The sequence below is a fragment of the Onthophagus taurus genome, chromosome 11, assembly GCF_036711975.1.
Source record: "Onthophagus taurus isolate NC chromosome 11, IU_Otau_3.0, whole genome shotgun sequence".
NCBI classification, from domain to species: domain Eukaryota; kingdom Metazoa; phylum Arthropoda; class Insecta; order Coleoptera; family Scarabaeidae; genus Onthophagus; species Onthophagus taurus.
The window spans coordinates 16386585-16411532 of NC_091976.1; the positions used below are offsets into that span (position 1 = coordinate 16386585).

General features: G+C 35.6%; 1 protein-coding gene and 1 long non-coding RNA gene across 5 annotated transcripts in view; one reads left to right on the top strand and one right to left on the bottom strand.

The window, feature by feature from the left end:
- LOC111418593 (carbonic anhydrase-related protein 10-like) overlaps nucleotides 1-24948 on the top strand; it is a 381413-nt gene that overhangs the window by 277763 nt on the left and 78702 nt on the right. The gene's annotated exons all lie outside the window — the stretch shown is intronic.
- LOC139431715 (uncharacterized) lies at nucleotides 2809-3260 on the bottom strand. The gene is made up of 2 exons (XR_011641788.1): nucleotides 3021-3260; nucleotides 2809-2961 (listed from the first exon to the last, which is right to left on the bottom strand). It is a non-coding gene; the product is annotated as an uncharacterized lncRNA (long non-coding RNA).

The window sequence follows — 24948 nt, forward strand, 5'->3', positions numbered from 1 at the left end:
AAGTAGAAGCGAGCCAAACGTCAACCAGAGGCTAGATTTATCTTCTACTAGTACCCAAACTATTTATTATGATGAATTTTAGTAAGTCTTAAAACCTACTTTGAATATATTAATCTTAAATCTTTAAACGCGTTTTTCTAGAACGGTATTTTTTGAACTGGTTGTCACAATATCTTTAGAAATTAAAATCACATTATCAATTATCTTCACCTAAGCGTATGGATTTTTTCGTATATTAGTATTTACTATGATTTTGCCCTCTGACAAGACGAAACTTAACGGATTTTTAAACTTTTACTTCAAAGCAAATCTGCAATTTTGATGCGTTATTATTTTTATTCCGATACGCTTAACTGAAGCTACACTAATCCGGATAAAGCAGTGCTTCCCTTTTGATTTTCAGATCATTATTAAGCGAGTTATGGTGACAACCAGCAAGATGCTTCTTTCCTGAATTGTGTTTCAGCTACCTCTATAATTGTACTTTAAAATACATATTTTTTGTGCAATAATTCCTAAGCAAAGTTTAAAGTATGTACTTTTGAACACACTGACTTCGATATTTCTACAATGTATGAGTGAGATTTAAAAAAAATGTATATTTTTCACTGCCTTTCTTTACCCTGTAAAATGTATATTGCACGTGGAATAAATTTCAAGCAGGATCCAGGCTAACAGCATTTGTTAGAATTGCTAAAAGAATTGATTAACACCATATCTACTTGAAACTGGTTCTCGCGTCTCGACCCGAAACGACCTCGGCCTTTATCAACTAAAGTTCCTCAACCAAGGCCGGCAACCTCAATCAAGGCTCAGTGATTAATAGCATAATTACTTGGAAGTAGTTTTATCGCCTCGGCTGAAACGTTGCTTGCAAGGGAAGCAACCTCAACCGAGACTCAGTGATTCATATTACATCAATCTAAAACTGGTTATCGTATCGCAGCGTCTCGGCCCTAAACGACCTCGGTTTTATCAAGTGTAGTTGTAGATCTCATGGTTAACTAAGCCGAGGTTGCATGCGGCCGAAACTCAATGATTAATGTTACATCAACCTGAAAATGGTTATCATATAGTGGCGCCTCAGACGCAAGCGACCTCGTCTTTATCAACTAGAGTTGTAGACCTTTGACAAATTTAACCCTCTCATGACCACAAGATTTTGGAAGCTTATGTAATCATTTTACCTATTTAAGATGATTCATTGGACATCAAAAAACATGTTTTAAAATCAAAATACCAAAAAATATTATATATTATGGATTTTTTTGGGACAAATAAGTCCCTATGGTCGTTAGGAGTTACTTTTTATTCGAACAACCTTACGTTACATTTCTAAGCTTTACTTATTGGTTCGGGTACGGTATTTGTAAAAGAATGCATATTTATTGCCATAGGTTTATTTATTCATAAAAAATAAATTATACTATAATTACTTATGGTACTCAGCAAATCAATTTCTATCATTAGTGTAGCAAAGGTGAACTTTACATAAAACACAAGTGTTGTTTGTCCGGTGTTGCTTGTTTTTGGCGCAATTTGCGCACCTCTTTCTGATATTTGATTATCCGATGGGGTGCGAAGCTAATTGTCGTTTTACAGATTTGCGTTTTACTTTATTCCATTTGTTTTTGATCATGAAGCTTGGTGTAAATGGTTTATACTGCTCCATTACGCTATGCCCCTTGAACTTTATCATATGCTCGTTAATAGATTGCTCTTTTGTATTATTGAGGGCGTTTTGAAACGAAGTGTTGAAATGTTCCATAACCGGACGAATTTTGTATGCTCTGTCATAGTTAGGGCTATTTGGGTCTCTTACTTCTTCGTTGTTGCAGAAATTTAGGTTCCTACGTATTTCTTCGAACCGAGCCTTTGGCATGACATTTGATATGAACGGTACTGCTATGCGTGGTTCAGTAGATCAGTAGTCTCTCAATGACGGCACAATATGATAGCCCATAATCAAATTCATGCCAAGAAATGCTTTAATTTCTTCGCTTTAGATAATAAATCCCCGTCCATTTTGATGAGCGTATTATATCGACTCCGATGCTATATTTTCAACCAAAACAGCGAAATTAGTTGTGGAAGAGAATATGTCAAAAAGAGTCAATGCATCGGCTTCAACTTTTTGACAGATCTGCACTTTTTCGAATTCATATTGCGCATTATGAAAAACATTTGAGAGGTAAGTTCTCTGGCTACACTTGAAAACTGGTTGGTGGTTGCAATGTTTTTTGGTGACAGGTTCTAATGTAGAAGAAGGTTCAGGTGGCAGTGTAGTTGGATTATGAAGTTGAAACATAGTATCGTCAATCTCGACATCAAAAACTCTTTGCTCATCATTCTGTGCCTAGTAAATCATCTTCTTCGTCACTATTGTCGACCATTAAAAGCTGTTTCATTTTTTCATTTCATTTTCCTTGAGTTCGAAAAGTCTACGTCCCTTACGAAACATTCTGCAGCAATATGAATAAAAAGTGAAGTTATTTGACAAAATCATTGGTACAAAAAGTAAACTTTTCCTCATACTTAGTATCTTTCTACGAACACAGGGACACATCGGTCCCTTTGTATTTACAATGTTATATCAATACATGTAACATAAATAATGGTTTGATAAATGTATAGAATAACAATTTACTTACCAGGCAACGATTATTTCACACTATGAAAAATTGGAAAACACTTTTACACTTATAATTTTTTTTGTAAAAATTAAGATTCTCGCGCCAAAAGAACTGATAGTTTCTACTGGTCATAGACAAATAATGGTTTTACTAACAACCTGTTTAAAAATACATAAAAGGTAAATTATTTATTAAATTATTTTAAAGCAATTATTTAACATATTTTGTTAATTGATTATATCACAACTCCTCGGCCGCAAACAACCTTGGGTTTATCACGTGGAGTTGTAGATCTTTTCTCAGTGATTAATATCACATCTACCTGAAACTGGTTATCACTCACTATCTCACACTGTTTCATGACTGTTAGAATATAACATTACTTACTTTTACTTTATTAATAGTTGTAATATTGAAAGCTTGATGAACAACATTATTTGTGTTATAAAAAAGATAAGACGAATTATTTGTAACAATGCAACCATTTAAATGATTACAAAATCCAAACTAAAGTAAACTTCTTCCTTCTTTAAATATTTAATATAGGGAGTATAGCAAAACTCAATTTTCGTAATATCGTAATATTACAGGTTTACAGAAATTCAATTAACCCCTTGACATACAATACCGTCTGCGAGACGTCATACATTTCATGTGTTACTATGGACATAGCATTTTATTTGTAACGTGTCTTGTTGTAAATTTGTATGATGTATAATTGGTTATCGTGTTCGAATGTATTACTATCATATAAAATTATTAATAATAAAATTCAAGTATGTTTGATTTTCATTCCTCTTGTATTCTGGTATCGTACATCTCTATAAGAGAGGAAATGTAGTGCTTTTAATTTCTAGTATACATCTTGATGGAAATGTAAACTTTTTTTCTGGTGACAAAAAGAAGCCCGATGTAGTGACATCCTATGATAGTGCAAAAGCGGTGTCAATAACAAGCCAATTTCCAGTCACAATTGTAACTTTTAATGTTGCACAAGTAATTCAAGAGGAAAACGTACCCTTATTAAGCAGTAGCTTAAAGTTAGAATTTCAAACAGCAGAGTGTACCGTGAAAAATACGAATCCGTCTACACATTTGTTGGGATTTGCTGGAACCTGTGGCTGAGGCTGCAAGATCAACAAGGAGAGATTATTGATAATCTAGATAATACTATACTAGATAATAATCTAGATTATAAAAGTAAAACAACAAGATTTTCGATTAGGTGTAAATTCGACACCAAATGTATGAACACCAAATGCAAAATTTATCAATTCGTTTAGATATGCAATATTGATATCGACAACTTCTGTTAAATATGCATCACCCTAAGGCAAATGAGTTATTAATGTTGCCGAATTGGAAATTTCCCTAACTATGAACTATGAACTGCTAATCCATATCTAGGATATGCTGTAAGAAGGTTGGTCATGAGCTCCATGCATATTGTACCAAAGTCTAACATTTACATTTGAATTAAATACACAGATTTGATAAATTCTTTTTGGGATAGTAGTCATCATCCCCGACGGTGCCTAAATATTACCAAAGATTGGCTTATATAAACCTCATGTACTAATATTTTTTTACTATTTTAAATTATAATTAATCTAATTCTGGTTTAAAATTTATATAATACTCTCACATTCGCCAAAACAAATTTCCCGAACTTTAACATCACGCACGATTGGCACACAACTTCGTCAACTCCTATATCCATTATTCAACGTCTAACGAGACAACTAGGTTATTCCCCAAAACTTACTTAGCCACAGCAACTAAATAAGATAACGCTGCGTGTTCAATTCGTGCTAACTTCTTTAATATATAAAAACCATTTAAAATTTAATATAATTTTGCGTTGCTGTTTAGAAAACCTTTATCTTGGAAACGGTTAATCTGATTAAAGTGATTAAATATTGTATGATCTTCGTCGGTTGAGGATGGGGAGTATGAACATAAAAGAGAGTAAGTAAGCAATATGAACACAGGAAACGGTAGAGTCCAAATATCGTCAAGTACCGTAAAAGCGGTCGTTGGCGGTTTATTACGCGACAGGAAGAGCGGTTCTGAATTTTATTTTCGGACTCGGGTTCGGAGCCGGAAGTTCGCCGTGACTTCAATTGAAAAAGAATACGACCGGAATTACGAGGCGTCCGTAGAAGTACTGCGAAGGGAGGTGGAAGGAATGCGCGAGATTGTTATCGTCTTTATACGAACGATAATATTTCTTCAATGCGTCCGCAACTGGAAAAGCGATCGCGAACTAGGTTCAGCGAATTTCCAACTGAAACCCCGGAAATTCGGCTCGTAATACTACTACTAGTAGCTTCACTCGGGGTCTTTTAGCTTAAATAGGGAAAAGGGCTACTAAATGGAAATTACGGCCACAGTTAATATGCCAATATTGACGTTGAGAGCGGTTCGAATAGAGTTCCTTCCATAAACATAATGCAGTGAAGTTATTACGCGAAAGATACTTTTATTTATGAAAAGATTTCTTATATTCAACTTTTCTTATTACAACTTAAATTTCTGTATTAATATTAAATTTTTATATAATTTCTTTGATGATGTGATACGTCTGCGTCAACATATCAAAGTGCTAATTATGTCACAGAATGAGAGTGTAGCTAGTAAATGGGATGAGAGTAAAGGTACATGTATAGAGGAGGTAGAGTTATCCGTTATTAAATTACGCTGCAAGAGTGGTGGCTGCGTTGGTGGTGACTACAGAGGTGCGGTCGCGGGGTCTAAAGTTTCGATTAATTCGAACTGGAATAATACGTCGCCGTGATGTGGCGGTGCATTGCTTTAGGTGCGGCCGAGGTACAATTTAATCATGCAAAATCGCCCCGAAACTTCGTAATGAAATCAGTCCGGACGAAAGCCATCCGGAGAAATGTCCCGATTTAACAATATCTCAACAAGTTGCACCACCACGCCGGTCGTTCTGCCCTCGCCAACGTTTCCGCCAAAACCGTCGTCCCAAACCAACCTCCTCCTCAATTCCTATCCTATTCCTCCGATCCCACCCCTCAAAACCCCATAATTGCACAAGTTCCGCTAATAATATTATAAATGGACGGCCCGTTTAGCCTTTGGGAGCCAGATATTGTCGTCTGCAAATTGATTCTTCGACTCGAACTTTAAGGGTTCGAAGGTGTTAAACCGTAGAGTAGCGTAGCCTAGAAATCGCAGGGATACGGAGAATATCGCAGTTAAGGGTGGGGTGGTTGGCTATGGTTAAATCGGATTTCGTGCTGGTTCCTTTATGAAAGGAACGGGCGACGGAGAAATTTCGTGGTGGTTTGTTTTTGAAAGAGGAAAGGGAGAGAGCAGTTGCATCGGTTTGCAAGCACCAGAGAAATGTTTGAATCAGGGGGGTACGGGTAGTTTAAACGGAGAAGGGAATTCGAATGCTGCACATTACGCGTGTCTTACTCGTTCCTTTATCTGGCGAGCTCGTGCGAATCCCCGAATCCACCAAGTTTCAGCGGTTAAGTTTTTTAATAACCCTATCTATTCCGAACTTCGGCACTCGAACTCGACGATATTATTCAGTTACGTTTTGGTTTGTGAATAATGATTCATAATAACTGAATCTAATTCTAAAGGACTGTGTATGTAAACTGTTATTATCTTTAATTCAATTTTATAGTTTACTTAATTTATTTTTTAGTTCACTTTGTAATAATAACTATGAGGTATTTATGTTATCAGAAATGCAGAAATATGTTTAATACTTAAGAATATTTGAGGAGTTTTAAATAAAATGATAATTTTTTGTCTCTACAGAAAACTATTTATTTATTCGTGATCGTGTACAGCTCGAAGGCTCTTACAAAAGAACGTTAATAGAACTTAAATAGAGAAAACTGCAATACTATTTATTGTTCTATGCAATTTCTAACATTTGATGTAAAAAAAGTTCCATTGAACCTGTATTTTTCAGGAAATCTGTTAAAACGCAGCTTATCTTATTTTTTTTCTCATTCGTTTTTGTTCTGCAAAGCCTGCACCTGTTGTATGTTTGTTGTTGATTAGGAGGGGTTTACCAACATCAGCTAATCAAACTTCATATGGAGCAGCACGCTTATAGGATTACCACAGGTTTCTTTGTTGCTGTTTAACTCGATGTAAGGTAATATAGAACAGCATGCCACCATTTTGTGGATCTCATACCAATCGCGTAGTTGAAGAAGAACTGTTCAGGATATGGCAGGAACACAGTATGCCAGAAGAATGGAATTATATGCCCGGTACCACAAGAAGGGAGATGTATACTATTGCGTTAATTATAGAGGAATATATTTATTAAATACATCACACAAGGTCCTGTCGGTAATACTTAACAAACGGCTGATACCCTACGTGGAAAACACACTAGGCTCCTATCAAAAGGGATTCAGAAGGAATTGCTCGACAATTGATCACATTTCGTTTATAGGACAGATACTTGAAAAGACATATGAATTTGATAATATAATAAGTGTTTCATTGTCCACAATTTGCCTACAATATTCTATCCAGTCAAATGTATACAGTACAATATACACTCTATACTCTTTACCATCTTCCCCCATCTCCACACCCTCGCCCACCTCTCCCAAAATTTGCCTCTTGTCCATCGCCTCCTCCCTCACCTCATTATACCCACTCATAAAGTGCTCCAGCGTCTTCCAATCCTCTCTACATAGCTTACACCGCCTCTCCGCATCTTCCGTCCAGTACCTGTTCCCTCTCTCTTCCTCATCTCCTTCCATCAACAGATACTGTGGCAGTTCCTCTGTCACTATCTGCCCATACCCTACTTTATATTTCCTTTCACGTATTTGTGACCTTCTCTCCTGCCTCTGTATGTCCCTGTCCCTATCCCTCGGTTCTCTTCACATTTCACCTCTCTCCACTCTTCTGCTGTCGATCTCACTTAGTGAATATCCCACTCTACTAGAATATCCTTGCCTATCTTCCTGCCCATATATAAACTTTACCTGCTTTATTTCCCTCCAGCACTCTCCCAGGATCTTGCAACGCGGTCTTCTTTCTGTCCTTTTCTTGTACTTCACTGCTCTTCTCCCTTACTACATCCACCTTAACCTCTCCCCTCACAATATACCCTGGAATCTCCATCGCCAATCCTAGTATGCATCTGCAATACCTTGTTTGTACATCCTCCAGCAATCGAGCAATTGTTCTCTCGATCCCCATACTTCTGCGCCGTACATCATTGTGCTCCTCACCAAGCCCTCAAACACAATCTTTCTTTTTCTCACATTCCTCCCAAAAGTTCCCTCTCCCCATCCCCAAACCTGTCCCATCACCCTATTCGCTTTTTGCCATCGCTCTCACGTGCGACCCGACCTTATCACTCTCCAAGAACCCATATACCAGGTACGTATAGTCTTTCACTTCCTCTATTTCTCTTTCCTGCCATTTCCATTGCTCCCTCTTTGCAGAACTTCATGATCTTTATCTTCTCGACGTTTACCTCCAACCCCTTCGCCTTAAAATATCTCTCCAGAGACCTTATCATCTCCTCAATCTTCATCGCCTCTCTTGCCACGACCACCAAATCATCCGCATACGCCAACACGTGCACCTTCGTTCCTCCTATCACCACCCCTCCCATCTGCCCCCTCCCAAGTCTCCCTTTCAAGTCCGCCGTATACATCGCAAATAGTGCGGGATCTCGCAAAATTAATATGAATTTGGTATTGACTGCCATTATATTTTCGTAAAAAAAGGTCTACGACACGGATGATCCTAACCATGGAAAGTGTTGAATTTGTAATCAAAGCCCAAGGACAACTATCGAAACCTTTCAACATAAGCAGAAGATTAAGACAAGAAGATGCCTTGTCTTGTAATCTATTTAACCTTGCCCTTGAAAAGGTGATACCTGGATCACAAGTGAACGTGAGTGGGACGATATATACGAAGAGTGTACAGATAATGGCGTATGTAGACGATATAGTGATTATAGGTAGATCGCAGCAATACGTAAAGGAGGCGTTAAGTATATGTGTACAACACCCCGACACAGAACCATACAAGGAGATACATATAAAGACTGAAGATTAACTATTTGACGTGGTGGAAGATTTTTCGTATCTCGGGACAGCCAAAGGAACTAAAGAAAAGAATATTCATGGCAAACAGATGCTAGACAGAAACCTGTCCAGGCAGACAAAATGTAAACTGTACAAAACATTAATACGATCGGTATTAACATATACATCAGAAACTTGGGTGCTTGCCAAACGAGAGGAAGAGGCACTTAGGGTGTTTGAAAGGAGGCTGCTACGCACTATCTTTGGCGGAATAAGCGAAAACGGACTATGAAGAAAACGATATAACATATCATGGCGAAGAACGTGGGAAGACCGGAATTCGGAGGTAGTCCAGGGCCCAATCAGGGTTGTAGAGCCAGAGAAGAATTTGTTATCATTTTTGTTATCATTTCGGCCACGACGTTATCTACCCGTAGTGATTTTCTGGGTTTTAATTTTCTGAATGCAGCACTTATTTCATCTCTTATAACTGAGAGTTCCCTTTCTGTGTACTCTATTCCTTGTTGTTGGTTATCTCGGTTGCTCTTTATTGACATTAGTCACTTTCAGTAACTTTTCCATCTCTCCTTAATCTGAGATTTGTCAGTTCGTTTTTATATGTGCATAGTTCTATTTAATGACATATGTCGTTAAAGTACTTTTTCTTATCTTTCCTGCAGTCGTTTTTGATCTCTCTACGTAGTACTGCTTCATTTTATCGTCATTATCTCGCAACCCCTTGATTTTTAGTTGCTTCCTCCGATTCACCTTGTCCCAAGTTTCCTGGAATATTCAGGCCACCTTTGGTTACTGCCTTTTTTTGTTTTGCTCCAGAATGAGTCAGCAGTCTCGTTTGTGTTTGTGATCGAGTTAATTTACATAACTATATAAAAGTTCAGAGATTCCTTTATGGACTGAGGAATGGATACTTCCTAGCTACAAACTTCATTCGTCTAATATATCTGTTTCTATATCAAACATATAAACCTGTCTGAAAAAGTTCCTATAAATTATCCTATGGAAAGGATAATTATTGATTAGTCACTGAGCCACTAAATGAGTGTATGAAAAAGGTTGCACATGATCACCTGTAGAGATACAAGGAACCACTGGGCTATATTATTAAAATTAAAAATTTTGTTGATCAAGTACATCAAAGTAAATATTTTGCTCTACAATTAGATGAAATACTTAAAATTTGCTAGGTTAACTTTTTTATTAACGGAGGTGGTATGTAGAAATATCCTAGACCTGTGTATGGTACGCAAACTTTACAGGGTTGAGAAACACGGTTCTAGATGACGACACCAGTGCAGTTCGGGACTATTTATTCCATTTGCCCCTACAATAGATTTTTGATGAAAATAGCTGCCAACCGCCCACGAAAGGGTTAAAACATGGATGCTGACAAAGACCTGTATAGCATTCCTCTCACCAGTATTTTCATTCTTCCCTCATTCCATTGTTATTACATGCAACACATCGTTTTATTAACTTTTTTTTAGCTCTAGGTGGTATTATAGCCGGAAAATATTTTTTTATTAGACGAGAAGGTTTATGCGTTTTGTTAAGCTAATTCTAAAATAAAATATAACTGCTGTTTTTCCCCAATTTTCGATAAAATAAAGCGTAGTAACAAAGTATCTGTTAGAGTTAGACTTTTGTAAAAGTTATCTAAATAAACGCACATCCTTTCTATAAAAGGTGTCAACCTATCAAAGATTCATCTACAGCTATAATCTTTTCAGGTATATACATAGATTGCTAAAGATTTTAATTCTCAGGTTGGACAAACCAGCTTCCCTGATGATGCTTAACTTAGCAATTTTTACGTTTGGAAGGTGCCAACCTATCATAGATTCATCTACAGCTATAATCTTTTTAGGTATATACATAGATTGCTACAAATTTTAATTCTCAACTTGGACAAATCATCTTCCCTCACAATGCTTAACTTAGCAACCTCTATGCATGGAATGAGCAGGTATTTGTGGCTCTCAACTACTCTAACGAGGTTGATTACTGCAGACAATCTGTACGATCTGCATAAATTATTGAAAAGAAGTTAGGTGTCAGCGTGTTGTCATCAAATGTCATAGCAAATTCTAACTAACTCTAAACAGACTGCTCGTGAACTCGTACTATCTTCCACCTCGATAATCTTCTCTAACGGGTTGTAACTCGTTGTATATAAAGGTCGCTATTGGCATCCATATCCGGCTTAATTTGAGGCTATGCTTTCTCTTCGTCATCCACAGTGGTTCAGAAGAGATGGAAAATCGTTGCTTTTTATTACAAAAGAAAAGGTAATTCTTTCGCTCATTTTAATTTAATTAACAAGGGCACCTACTCCAAAATTATTAACTAATGAATCCAATATCTGTTATAAATGTAGAATTCAAATTACATATCATAATCAAAGAAATGCATAGGAAATACGATGAAAAACTAATGCCTACACGCATTACGATAAATCAGGTTGTAAAATAGATCAGCTTGTTAGTTATCGGGCTAACCCGCACGACGATCAGGCAGTGCACTGAGGTTTGAATAACCTTGTGCTTGAATAAGAGTTAGTACTCTCGTCACCAACCATCGCGGACTGCAGTTATTGGGAAAATGCTCGTCTCGGTGTTTAATCATATGCGAAGTGACGGTAGTCGGAGAGGCGGCATTAAACCTCCTGGGAATGCTCACAATTGAGACCTAAATGGCGCGTGTAAAATACACACTCCGCTAATCTACACTCACTTACACACAAGAATATGTAGAAATAGATACTATATTAATCAAATTAAAATCGAAAGTTGCCAGGTTGTCCCCTATCCTTGTATTCGCTTTAGCTTCCGCCGGAGTAGGTCTTTTGGAAGCTTCGCTGCTCTTCTGAGCCAAGGTAATTCTTGTAATTCTTTTCTATCCGTTCGGTATTGGACTGCTTATGGAAGTATCTTTGATGACAGCAGGCTGCTATGAAACTATGAAACAACTGGCGAGGTGGTGCCCTTGCAAGAAAACAGAACTGGTTATCGGCGCGTCAGTACAAACTACGTAGAATGCGTATAATACAAAATAACGTCTTTATGGAGATACAGAAGACTTCACAGTATTGCTTAATTAACAGTATTACTAATTGAGAGACTAGACACCGTACCGCAGAAATAATAACAATAAAGAAAACAAAATATATACAATACTTAGTGGACAATCAAAATTTAAACTTTAATACTGAATTTCATGGTGGTACTAACAAAACCTTAACGAACTACTGATACAAAAAAAGTTAAATAAAAATGAAATTAACACGCGCCATTCTAAACGTTGGAGAGTTCTGGCATATATTCGTACCCAGGGCAGGCATATAAAATAAATAATCAGGCCGAAGATGTAGGGGAGGAATAGGAAATTAACAATTTCAAGAAGGCTTTTAAAATCAATACTATTAATGATTTTATGAAATATTAAGCGTCTCCACATGAACGACGCTGGCGGAGCGATAAGAAGTTCAAGAAGGCGCAGGGTGATACGTAATCGATATTGTTTTTAAAGCTTAGATATTTTAGGAATTTCTTTTGAATCCTTTCAGTTCCGGAATGTATATTTGATCTTGGTGATTCTAAAAGAGATGCAGAATCATAAAACGTAATAATACGTAAAATATAATGTTCTTACAGCAGAAATATTTATAAAATTTTGATTCTCATAATGAAGCCAAGCGTGCACCAATCCTTTCCGTCAAGTTGTCATTAGTTGTCATCTAATGTGACGCCTGTCCCTGATCTGAGTCACTCTCGTTATGACAATACCACTCAGGCTGTAATCGTATATGACCTTCCTTATAAAATAAATAACATTAAATTTTTAGAATTCAGTGTCATGAAATTTGAACTGCAATGAAGACGTAGCGCATCAATGCCGCGTTGTAGCCTCGACAATTCAAAGGTGAAGAACCCCAAGTAAAAATTTTTAAATCAGCACCCATCAAACAATGAAAGTGTTTAATTATTGAAAGCAAATAATAATAATAGCACGAAGAAAGTAGTCTTGCCAGCCGACCCAACTAGCAATTGATGCTACTGGGGGTCCGGGCCTTGTAGTGTGAAATGGACAAACGGCCATATGACTATGAACGACCAAGCGTCACATGGAAATTTAGCTACTGGATGAAATATGTATATGGGAGCCACAGAACATGGGGACCTGGAATGTTCGTGAGAAAGATCGTCAGATATCTCAAAGTGGGAATCTTTTTGAGAATTTTGAGAATCGGAACATCATCATCTTCTTTTCAGTTACTGATGACTCGTCCAGAAACGACGTCGGAATTATAGTGAATTAAAAAGTGGCACGGGCAACAGGAGGAAAACGACCGCTACGCTTAAGGACCAATTGGCAAGTTTGGTCTGGGTGACAAAACCGCAAGGTGAGAATGCATAGAAAACGACTTCTTCATCGCAAATATAAGCTTTCAACACATGGATATCTCCAGGTGGTCGATATAGAAATCAAATCGACTTTATCCTAGTTAAATTGAGATGGAAGACTTTTAATAAAACTGCTCCCCAGTTAAGACTGAAATAGCGATTATCAGTTTCTCGCGGCACAACTACGAATCAAATTGAGTAACCAAACCAAACAAACTATTTAAAACGTTTGGTTTCTTAAAAACTCTGAAAGCTTCTAGGCAAAAGCTAATGAAGAAATTGCCAAAATTAATTTGATCACAAATACAAACAAGTTGATAAAAACTAAAAAGGTGCTTACTTTTGCTGCACTACAAGAAAGTCACAAGGTGACGCAACAAAGAATGGCCTGAATACTCCAGGAAACTTGGGACATGGTGGATAGCAACAAAGGTAAAATGAAACGCAGCAATATATAGAGAGTAGTGATGGAACGGATAGTGATTTTGCGAAAACGAAATTTCTGGTGCATTTCTGAACGGATACCCTATATTGCCACATTATTACGATATTTGAATAAAAATGAAATGAATAAGAAAGTTGATAAGACATGACAACTTATTTGGATCCAAAATACAAAATGAACTTTTTTGATGCTGATTTAACTAACGAAGCAACTCTAAAAAGAGGATACTTTAATTAATAATTGGCGATATTTCCACAAGGACATCGAAATATTGTTTTCTCAAAAACTAAAAGTTATTTTTCAAAACGTGTTGGTTCATTGGAACGAGGACACTTTCATTAATATTTTGGGAAATTTTCATACTCATATTCCAAGAAATCGATTTTATACGAATTATTAAAATTTAATCGGCGAAAATTGCAAAATTCGAAAATATTATCGATTATTTCAAAAATTTATTTCAAAAATTAAGTGATTTTTCAAAACGGCTTGCTGCATTAAAAAGAGGATACTTTAGTTAATAATTGGTGATATTTCCACAAGGATCCTTCAAGAAATTAATTTTATAGCGAATTTTGCAAGTTATCGATGAAAATTGCAACATCGAAAATTTGATCAAAACTTCAAATATTGTTTTCTCAAAAACTAAAAGTTATTTTCCAAAACGTGTTGGTTCATTGGAAAGAGGACACTTTTATTAACACTTTGGGAAATTTTCATACTCATATTCCAAGAAATCGATTTTATACGAATTATTAAAATTTAATCGGCGAAAATTGCAAAATTCGAAAAAATTGTTGATCATCTCAAACATTTATTTCTCAAGAACTGAAAGTGATAACAGCGACAGTTCGGTTAGTAAGGAATGTGATGATGAATTACAAGCAAAGAGAAGAAAACTAGACGAAACTGCAACAAGAGACTTTATACATATATCGTATTGGGATTGTTACAATGAGGTTGCTGGAATCTGGTATAAATAAAGTTGTATTCAATGAAAAAAGTCCTATTGGGGTTGAACTTGATTATTATCTGCAGTATCCAACACCTAAAAGAGATACTAATTCCTGTGATTGGTGTAGTTCTAAATAATAGGTTATTAATATCCGATAATTGCCGGATATCCGTTTCATCACTGGTAGAGAGATAAAAAACGACTACAGGAAAGACAATAACAAGTACCTACGACACATGTCTAGAAATAGAACACACACAAAAACGAATCCCATGACATATTCAAAAAAATTAGATAACACGCAACTTAACTCCGAAACCGCGAACAATAAGATTCGAGGATGGTGTATGACGGGACAAAGTCTTGCGGACACATTCAAGATGGCTGAGAATAGGGATGAATGGAAAATGCTCTGGAGAGCAACTCATTAAAGCAAGATTCTCGAATACGAGATTCCGAAAGTTGTCTGAGAAATGACCATTGATATCGAGAGCATCACATTCGAGTATGTGGTGCTTTTGACGTTGAATTGTGTTCTGCAGTCCAAATTATCTTTTCCTCAGTTGTATTGTTGCCCCTAAAGTGTAACTGTATTGGTACAAAAGAGGTACGAAAAGAAATGATATCAAAATAATTTTCGGTTTTATCTCTATTTATATTGAGAATTACCTCAACTTTCATCGCATCCCCATTTAGAGATTAGAAGAATTTCAGTTGTATTCTGATCAGATAATTAAATTTGCTTACTTGGACGGGTTACAATTCGTACTGCATCTTGAAGATTTAACTCAACACAAATGCCTTTGCCCATGTATTTCTCTTAAGAAAAAATCTTTTATTTACTTTATGGGTAGATGCTGAAGTTGGAAATTGTTAACTCCGCTGCATTAGCTTCCTTCCTTACAAGGAGGAAACTACAATTATTATCGAATTCAATCAACAGTTTTCCATCTTTTCAACTTTTCTGAATTCCACCACACAGAATGATGTATTTAATGAAAATTTCATCCCAAAAAAAATCAAATACTGCTATTATCCTCAATTCAATATTTTGGTTTGATATCTTCCATTTATAAAAAGTGATTAACATTTCTACCAGACAATTCGACTTAACACCCTTAGCCGGAAGGTTCCATATCATGGGGTGGGGTCGCGAATTAAATTGTCAAGTTGATCTAAGCGTTTTATTCTGTGAATACCAACCGAATTCCGCAACGGAATACTGATGAGGTTGGAATAAAATATTCAGCTCCGCTTCGACTAGTGTTTAGTTTACAATTCCCACGTCGACCTCGGGACCCCCTTTATAATTTACGATGCAGCGTACATAAAATTCACGCCTGACATTATGATTTTCCATTTGTTCAACGCGAAAAACAAAAATGAAATAACGACACTTATTTGTCAACTTTTCTAATTTAAAAGTGAAATAGCACATTTTCTCTTTTTAAAAAGGTAGTGAGTAATAAGGATGGGTTGTATAAGAGGGAGTAATAAGGAAAATACTTTGAAAAATATTTACTTTTAAGTTTATGTACCCGACCTCAACCCGACTAATGATCCAAGAAACTTCTCTTTTATCTATTTCTTACACGAAAACCGATAAAGTATCGGTTTAATTCCGTTCCTATCCACGTAAACCAAAGGAACGAACTGTAATCGATAAGTTTTAATTAAATTTGCCAGCTTAATAAAACCTTACTCAAATATTAGCAGAACTAGAGGACATTATTTCGGTTTATATTTACTTAAAAGTTTGCGTGCAAAGTCTTTATTTAGAAAATTAAAAGTTTAATTCAATTAAGACTACAAAATTACATTAACATTTATTATCATATTGAACATACTATATTGCATCAAGAGTAAAGTAACGAGACACATTTAACTGTATTATAATTAACACAAGATGCATCTAAGATTTCGTGAGTATCAAACTATACAGAGAGAGTGTAATGTGAGGAGGAAAGGAGAGACTGAGATTCCAGAAACTATGTAATATTATGTTATGCGAAATAGTTACGTTGACCTTCCGCCCTTGTTTAACCAACTCGAACTACCAACCCCCAGGACGGTTTGTTCCTTAATGCAGTACGTCCCAGACTTTATGCTTTGCCATAAACTTTCGGAACAACATGAATTTCACGGCTTCACGCCGAAACGGTAATTTATTCTTCCCTCAAAAATTAAAATTTAAAGCATTCGCTTTAGCCAAACCGCACGCGTAAAAAGAACCTTTACCCCTATTTCTCGTACGAAAAAGACTCGGAGATGGTGGATTTATGGTCGACGCATCGCGAAATTAGTTGTTCATTTCGAACATTACTCCCAAATGCTACATTACGCGACCTCCCTCATATACACGCCCACACGGTGTCATGAATTTATCACCACCACGAAAACCTCATAACGTGTCACTGGCAATACGAAATCAGAATAAAACTCCGCACGTTCTTTTCGAGGTGTGGTACGGGAGAACCGACTCGAGAAAGTACTTTTCGACCATAAAGCCGAATGACATATTTTTATGGGGTACCCGTAAAGTCGCCGCGCGAGTATTAAAAATAATTTTTTCCCCGCTGCCGCTTTTCGGGAAATATCGCCGGGGGTACGACTTTGACGTTTTTTTTTATTGCTTGACAGATTGTCATGAGGTTTTAAACTTCCGTCGGGAAAGTTTTCGAACTCCCTCCTCTCCTCGCTACATTGTGCGCGAAAATTCAAATGAACTACCGAATTTTAATGCCGCGAAGTAATTTCACGGTGTGATGAGCCTCGCTTGTTCACTGCTCACTTTAACCAAAAAAAAACGAAGTTAGAGAGAAGTTTTAAAAGAATTTTTACTAAAAAATTATCAAGACAGTAATACAACTTTTTAACCAATCGAATTCAGCTCAATACTTAGAATGTCAATACCAATAGTCCAATGTTTATAACATCTTCTTATCTTTAACTAGTAAAGATAAGTAAACATCGTTACATGATGTATGGGTTGCTTTAATAAGTGGCCATAAATGTTTCATAACATTATATGTTTAGTTACAAGTAAGTTTTCGCATTACCCATAAAATATTCGTCCGTAATTATCTCTAATTGGATCCGAAGAGAATCGAAGGTAATGAGATGATGAAGAAAAGGAAGCATCAAACCTAGCAAAGATAGAAAAATCCCTTCAAAAGCAAAGAAATAAAAAGTTACTAGTTATTAGTCAATGACAAAAAATATACGAGCAAATATGGACTACCTGGAAATCTTCTGCTCTATGAATAAGAAGAGATCAGTCGAAGTGTGAAAATATTAGAGGTAGTACCTTTTTAAACACAGCATATAAGGTATTCTCCAAAGTGCTATATATAGGACTGCTTCCTTACAAGGAAAAGATTCTAGGAAAGTACCAAAGTGGATTCCCGCCAAATCCCACCAACTGACCTGTCAATGACACCAAATATACGAGCAAATATGAACTACCTGGGGATCTTCTGCTCTATGCATAAGAAGGGGGGCCAGTTGAAATGTGAAAATACTAGAAATAGTACCTTTTTAAACACGGCATGTTAGGTATTCTCCAATGTGCTATATAAAAGACCGCTTCCTTACACGGAAAAGCTCCTAGAGGAGTAACAAAGTGGATTCCCGACGGATCAATGACGGACCAAATATTTGTTCTACGCCAGATCTTTTGTTTTTGATCTGTATAAATGATCTACCCCAATATATGCAAGGATCTAAATGTGTTATTTACGCTGACGATTCAACGGTTATTATTCAAGAAAAAGAATTTAAAGAATTAATTTTAAAGCTTGAATCTTCTCAAACGCTTTTATCTGAATGGTTTTGCACAAATAAATTCAAATTAAATGCAGAAAAGACAGAGAAACTCATATTTACATTGAAAAATCTACCAATATCTGAAAGCATTTATAAAACTGAAGTGAAGTTCCTAGGAGTTTATCTTGATTCCACATTAGTTTGGGACAAACATATAGAACACATTTCGGGACAATTGTGCAAGACCACTTATCTCCTAAGAAATCTATTTAGTAAAATCAGTACAAAACTGATGTTGCTGATTTATTTTTCTTTATTTCACTCTGTTGCATCGTATGCTATAATATCATGGGGTCATTCTTACCACATGCACAGAATCTTTAAATTGCAACGACGGGCTATACGTATTATCATGGGATTTTAGTATACCGGGTGTCCCTCAAAAGTGGCTCACCCCCATATTTTTTTTTATTATTAGTGATATAAGAAAACCATTTGGAATGCATAGTTAGGTTGCTAAAACGGATTATTACGACATGAAATCATTCTTTTTGTACTTCCGGTTACACCGGATGTGAGTACTAATTTCGCTATTTTTTTAACTCTATAATTTTTTTTTCTTCAGTTGGGTAGACAGTATAATTTCACATAACTTTTACTTGAAAAAATTTTCACGATCGCTTATAATTTTTGAAAAAAAAAATTATTTTCGTTATTTTTTAACGTTTTAGTACCTTAGAAAATGTATTACAACTTTTGACACATAGTAGCTAGGTTAATAGTACAAACTACGTTATGTCCCTCTTGATTTGCTATTCCTCGAGCAGTGATCACTGCTATGCTTTAGTTAGTGGTTCTTTTTTAATAATGGTGTAAATTAACGGTTGTATCAAATTAGTTTTAAAAGAAAAACGCTATCCAACAATTAAATAATCAATAATATAATTGATAATATAATAATAATTCAATTGTAAGTTCAAAAAAACTAATTTTCTAAATTTTCAAAATGCTCCCGCCTCGATTTTGACATAATTGTATCTTGCGTATTGTCGATCTAACGACTCGACGTTATTCCTGCGGAGATATTTAGGTAATACAATAAATTTCTAACTCGATTTATTTTCTAATACCTCACGAGACCTTACTGGTGTATTATACAGCTCATTTTTGATTTTGCCCCATAAAAAGAATCTAAAGGTGTGAGGTCAGGTGATCTGAGAGGTTTTAACCAAAATAAAGTAAACAATCCAAATTATAATTTACAATGGACATTGTAAGTTACTATCAGCTACAGAACATTTAGTGTAAAAGAACAAAAAATAAAGAAAAAAATAAAAAATCAAAAATAATTGAATTAAACTTAATTGTTTGATCGCGTTTTTCTTTTAAAACTAATTTAATACAACTGTTAGTTTACACCATTATTAAAAAAATAACCACTGACTAAAGCATAGCAGTGATCACTGCTCAAAAAATAGCAAATCAAGAGGGACATAACGTAGTTTATACTATTAACCTAGCTACTATGCGTCAAAAGTTGTAATACATTTTCCGAAGGTACTAAAACGTTATAAAATAACGAAAATAATTTTTTTTTTCAAAAATTATAAGCGATCGTAAAAATTTTTTCAAGTAAAAGTTATGTGAAATTATACTATCAACCAAACTGACGAAAAAAAATTATAGATTTAAAAAATAGCGAAATTAGCACTCACATCCGGTATAACCGGAAGTACAAAAAGAATGATTTCATGTCGTAATAATCCGTTTTAGCGACCTAACTATGCATTCCAAATGGTTTTCTTATATCACCAATAATAAAGAAAAATATGGGGGTGAGCCACTTTTGAGGGACACCCGGTAGAGATGATGTGAGGGATTTTTTTGTAAGTCACAATATAATGACAGTTCCATGTCTATATATACCTATATAGAACTTTAATATATTTAAAAAGTAATCTCTCAAGATACCAAACAGTTCAGAGTGTGCATAATCACACCGTACGATCGCACCAAAATATCAGAACCCCTTTTACAAGAGTGGCTAGAGGTCGAATTGCTGTCAACCATTTTGGGCCGTCACTTTATAATAAATTGCCACAAGATGTAAGGGATCTTCCAGTGAAACATTTTAACACTAAAATAAAAGGCTACTTGTTTAGACGTGCCTTTTATTCCGTAGAAGACGTTGACTTTACATAACATATTTTAATATACATATGTGTATGCTATTATTATATATTTTGTTTGTATTTTATGCGACTTGTGTAATGAATGTAATGTTCTGTGACACCAATAAATCTGAATCTGAATCTTTGAAAAGGACCCATCGACACATCCCGTATGTTCATCGACATCAAGTCCCCTTATAACTACATCATACGAGCCAAACTATACAGGGTGAGTCAGAAAGAATGGGAAATCCGAATACCGGAGACACTAGACACCAAAATATGACGATTTAACCTAACATCTCTTATACAAATGTCGGTGGTTTTCAAGGCACAGGGTGTTGAAAGTTAAATTCTTATTTCGAAATTTCTTGATAATTTTGAAGCTTTTTGTACTATTAGCATAAAATTTGGTAGTTTCATGTTTTCAAGCATGAGAAATACGAATTTGAAACTTGTTTTATTATTGCTTGTAGAGGGCGCTAGATACACACTGCTTGTTTGAGATATTAAGTTATGACTATTTTGTCAGTTGAAGTATGGTGAAGAATGGTGTCATATTCGGATTTCCCATTTTTTCTGACTCACCCTGTATAATGCCCTATAGAGGCTCAACGTCCCAAGAAGACTGGTAAACTTGATAAGAATGACAATGAAGAACGTCAGATCCTGCATAAAAATATAAAATTACATCTCAGAGGATATAGAACACATATGCGCCGAGGAGGATCATGCATGCCAATCACAAGGAAAGGGGGGAACAAGGACGGCCTAAATATTGTACGATGATCTTTATTTTATCATGTACAATATTTGAATTTATACAATATTTTTTATTACATGAACTTGTTATATCTTTAATTTGTTATTTTTGTAAATTATATAACAAATCATTTATTAAAACAATTTTACATGGGACACTTTGTGTGGTGCATGGCACACTACAATACTCCCGGCATAGGGTGTTGAAAGTTAAATTCTTATTTCGAAATTTCTTGATAATTTTGAAGCTTTTTGTACTGTTAGCATAACATTTGGTAGTTATATGTTTTCGAGCATAAGAAATACGAATTTGAAATTTGTTTTGTGATTACTCGTAGAGGGCGCTAGATACACACTGCATGTTTGAGACGCCAAGTCATGACTATTTTGTCAGTTGAGGTATGGTGAATTAGAACCAGAAATCTAAAGGAATTTTCAATTCTGCACAAAAAAGGTACTCTTGCTTTCATTGTCTAAGTCTGCTGGTTTCCAAGTTATCTCCCTTCCGTGAAAAAGAAACTAATAAGAAGAGGAAGGTAAACAACACAAGGTAAACAATGGTACAACTTAAGAAAGTAATATGTTGTAGCAATAAAAAAATAACGATTATTATTTGTTAAAATGTACTTTCCTATTCGAGGATGACACATGTTTATCTATTTCCGAATTATTAAATTTAATACTTTCATTAAAGATAAACGCTGGCTTAAGGCGATCGATATTAATAATAATTTTATCACTGCCTTTCTGAATTACAAAATATTTTATTGCTTTTGGCAGAACTTTGAAAGGTCCACCGCGGAGATAACGATGGGTTCAAACCTTCAATTCTAATGAAAACGAAATTTGATTTGTGCAAGTCTTTATGAATAGAAGGTTTTTGAATAGAGTGAAAAGACGTATTCCCAGGTTTTAATTTTGTGTAATTTGCTCATAGTCAATAGATGGATTAGTAGCCATGAAGAACTCTCCAGGAAGTCTTAGTGGTTGCCCGTAAAGCAGTTCTGCTGAGGAGCAACCTATATCTTCCTTAAGTGATGTTCTTAATCCTAGTAGGATGAGGGGTAGATTGTTGTTCCATCTTGTAGTGTCTCCTTTAGCGATGATAGCCGTCTTCGATGATCGATGAAAGTTTTGCTTCATTTGCTAGAGGATAGAAAGATGATTTGTCGTGCGCCAAGTAATGTGTTAAATTTTGAAAAGAGGTTTGATTCGAATTGCCGTGCCTGATCATGTTTTATTGTGGTAGGTACACCAAATCGACTAAAATAATTCCGGAAGAGTGTGTTCGCTATAGTAAAAGATGTGATGTCTTTCAGCGGAAAAGCTTCTGGCCATCGAGTGAAGCGTTCGATAACTATAAGTACATAAGTACAACCTAGAGACGGAGTGAGTGGTCCAATCAGGTCGATATGTATATGATCAAATCTAATTTTAGGAATTTTGATGTTGATGATTGACGATTTTGTATGTTTTTTGGATTTTTGCTTGTTGACATTTTAAGCAGGTTGTGGTCCAATTATGAATTTGCTTTGACATGTGTGGCCAAAAGAATCTTGTTTTGATTGCATGAATGGTGGAACGTATTCCGGGATGAGAAAAGCTATGAATTTTGTCAAAAATTGCTTGTCTGAACTGTTGCGGAATATAAATTCTTGGAGATGATGAAGAGGTTTCACACCACAGTTTGATATCAGATTGTGATGTTGTTTGATGTGCCAAACGATAAGATTTTGAAGGATTGTTGGAAAATTGCTTATTCAGTAAGTTTGACAATTCTTTGTCAGCAAGTTGAGCGTTGCTAAGGATTAGAAAATCTGGGTAAGATGAATTTAGAGATTCGATGTTTGTTCTGGGTAGAGTATCTGCAACAACATTTGAAGTTCCTCTGATGTATTTGATATTTGAAGTAAATTGTGCAATACAACTTAGATATCGGGTTTGACGAGGAGTTTTGTCTATGGACGAAAAAATTTATGTCACAATGAGTTTGTGATTTGTGTATACCATAAATTGATTTCCATGTAAGGAATGTTTGAAAAATTTGATAGCAGAGTAGATCGCTAATAGTTCTCTATCAAAAGTTGAATATTTGGTTTGGCATGAAGTAAATTTTTTGGAAAAGAATGCTAATGGTTGAGATTTTCCATTGATGGTTTGTGTTAAAACAGCTCCCATACTGTGTTAGATGCATCAGTTGACAATGATAGGGTAGCATGTGTTTAGTGATGAAACCACCAGGACTAATACCACTAGGAATTCACATTGTTGGGCACTTGAAAATCCACTACAAACTCGAGAATACCATTTTCAAGATAGATTTTCGGTGAATGTTTGGTGTGGCATTATTGATGACCGCCTCATTGGTTCGTTTATAATTGAAGAACGTTTCACGGCCATTCGTTATTTACGTTTCATTGAAAATGATCTTCCAATATTGCTGAATAATGTTCCTCTTAATGTCGCACCTCCATTCAGCACGATGGCGCACCTCCACACTTTGGTCGACAAGTAACAGAATTTCTTAATCAAAATTATACAAACTTGTAGATTGAAAGAGGTTTAGCAGTTTCTTGGCCAGCAAGGTCACCAGACTTTAATCCCTTAGATTACTTTTTATGGGGAAGACTGAAAAATTTAGCTAAAAATTTAACTAAAAAAACCGAAACCGGTTAGACAGTAAATAAAAAAAGACCAGAAAAAGTATTGTTTTTCTTGAATTTATATTATAGAAAATAACTAGTCAACATGGATCAAACTCTCTCATCTAATTATAGTTCAATAAAACTGTTTCTTTTTAAATGGTCTACTACTACTTATTTAAAATGTCAAATGCTTGTAGCTCGGTTACGATAGCGTTTTGGGTCTATGTTCATTAGACATTTTTGACTTGAAATCACCCCAGCAACACATTCCCAAGCTATGACACTCACGTCGTGGGACACCTGTATACTTGGTTTATAGATGATCAATCAGAGTGGTTCCCTATACGCAAGTTTTTATATCCACACTCATTTAAGGAGTCTTCCCTTAAATCTTATCCATTTCGCTCGTCACTGTCTTCGGATTGTTGGAGATTGTGTTCTTCTACTGACATTCTGCCATGACAGAATGTGGATCATATTCTTTAATGACAACGTTGCGTTAAGCCATAGGAAAATGTAGCAGGATGCTGGTTTCTGGCTCTACACTTCATTTTTAAGAGGGTGGACGTACAACGTTAAGAAGTAAGTTTAATTAATTATTGGGAGATCAACCAAAGAAGGGGGAGGAATTGAAAACCTCTTTTAATTGAACCATGCCTTCGATATTTATTATAATCTTCGTCAGGGTACTCCACAAGAAATATGGAAACAAGCAACCCAACACTCAATTTTCATTGGTCCTTTGGTTTCCTTTTCATTGGATGTATTTTAAACCAACGCCTTAATTTTTGCGTTGGCTTTCAGCAAATATAACATTAATATAATATTAATTATAACAAATTTTTCAAATTTATTACTTGTAGAGTTAATTGTAAGATCCGTTTTGTAAATCTCTGGTTCTTTGACTTTCTTCCTCTTCCTGTTCTCCTCCATCTAAATACTTTGTAGTTGCTTTTTCATGTTTGAATTTGAATTTTACAACGCCATCTTTCTTTCGTTGTCTGTCTTTAATCTTAGTGACTTTTAACGTCCTAATGTTTTCTCCACGGAGACAGTTGTCGTTCTGTGTTCGATCGGTTCGCGCCAATTATTGTTAGT